The sequence below is a fragment of the Apium graveolens genome, chromosome 11 (genome assembly GCF_009905375.1).
Source record: "Apium graveolens cultivar Ventura chromosome 11, ASM990537v1, whole genome shotgun sequence".
Lineage (NCBI taxonomy): Eukaryota > Viridiplantae > Streptophyta > Magnoliopsida > Apiales > Apiaceae > Apium > Apium graveolens.
Genome location: NC_133657.1, coordinates 84,900,055 through 84,901,741, shown reverse-complemented (window position 1 = coordinate 84,901,741; position 1,687 = coordinate 84,900,055). Strand labels below are relative to the sequence as shown.

The 1,687-nt window shown below is 39.5% G+C and overlaps 1 non-coding gene across 1 annotated transcript; it reads right to left on the bottom strand.

The window, feature by feature from the left end:
• Positions 1–1,084: 1,084 nt before the first annotated feature.
• LOC141699156 (small nucleolar RNA R71) lies at positions 1,085–1,191 on the bottom strand. Its single transcript, XR_012565639.1, has one exon. It is a non-coding gene; the product is annotated as a small nucleolar RNA R71 (small nucleolar RNA).
• Positions 1,192–1,687: the final 496 nt, after the last annotated feature.

The window sequence follows — 1,687 nt, the reverse complement described above, 5'->3', positions numbered from 1 at the left end:
TTCTATAGACATATATGGTCTCAACATAATTGGTGTCTATTCAGCTTCTATCTCTTTTGTGGATGGTAGTAGGGTATTCGTACAACGACAGTTGGCGGTTTACTAGTTTCGTGTTATCTGATTAGTTGTCATCACCATTGCATTCTAAGGATAAGAACAAAAGGCTATTGAATGAAGTAGTAAAGAAGTTAGAATCCCATGTTTGTGTTATATAAGTAAATCAACCTTTTAATCTCTTAGTTAACTGCATGTTAATTAATAATCTTAGTTATAAACAATCTCAACTTGTTATCATCTTAGCATTGAATAATAACCATACCATCGTTGTATATGTACATTAATTGAAATTAACCTAAACCAGTCTCTGTGGGAAAGAACTATAATTAATTCTATATTACTTGCGAACGCGTATACTTGCGTGAATATTAGCGCGTATTTTCATCCTAACAAGTTTTTGGCGCCGCTGCCGGGTACTCGGTGTTAATTTTTAGTTTATGTGCTTGTCATCAGTGGTCGTTAAAGTTCACTGACTCAGATATTGTACTTACTTGGGTACTTGTTGTATTTCAAGTACTCTAGAGAGCGTGTATGCTAACGCGTTCTCGATCTCGCAAGGGAACACTGGATAAGGCGGAGGAAGTAGTTGAAGAAGTTTTTGTTGAGGAGAAAGGTGAAGAAGAATCTCTGGTCATAATGGGAGATCAATGAGCGAATCGTAAGGCTTTGATGGACTATTCTAAGTCGAAGATCAATGATATTCAGTCTAGCATTATCAGGCCAGCCATTGCGGTTAACACCTTTGAAATCAAGTCGAGCACGATTCAGATGATACAAGAATTCAGTTTAGTTTAGGGGTTCTCCTATAGAAGATCCCAATATGCACATCAGAGTTTTCATCGAGATCTGCGACACTTTCAAGTTCAATGAAGTTACTGAAGATGCTATAAAGCTGAGGCTTTTCCCATTCTCCCTGAGGGATAAGGCAAAGTGTTGGTTGCATTCTCTACCACCAGTATCTATTACTACTTGGAAAGATCTGGCTCAAAAGTTTCTCATTAAATTCTTCCCTATGGCAAAGACTGCTGCACTCAGGAATGTTTTTACTCAATTTGCGCAGCAAACTGGATAATTTTTGTGTGAGGCTTGGGATCGCTACAAGGAGATGCTCAGGTTGTGTCCTCATCATGGGATTCCTAACTTGATGATCATTAAATGCTTTTACAATGGGTTCTGTGCAACTTCTAGACCCATGCTTGATGCAGCTTCAAGAGGAGCCTTAAGGGCTAAAAGCTATGATGAAGCTTATGAATTGATTGAACTGATGGCTGCTAATGAATACCAAAACCCAACTCAGAGAATGCCTCAAGGCAAGTTAGCAGGAATTCTGGAAGTGGATATAGCTACTGCTATAGCTGCTCAGCTTCAGGCTTTGACAATGAAGGTGGATTCTTTGGCTAATTTTGGAGTTAATCAGAACACTAGTATCAGTGAGCTTTGTGCTGGTGCGTATGAGACGGAGCAGTGTGCTATTTCTAGTGAATCAGCTCAGTTCGTGAGCAATTTTTAAAGGTCGCAGCAACCAGTTCCAGCCACCTATCATCCCAACAACCGCAATCATCCTAACTTCAGCTGGAGCAACACTCAGAATGCGGTACAACAGCTTTATTAGCAGTATGTTGCAAAGAAA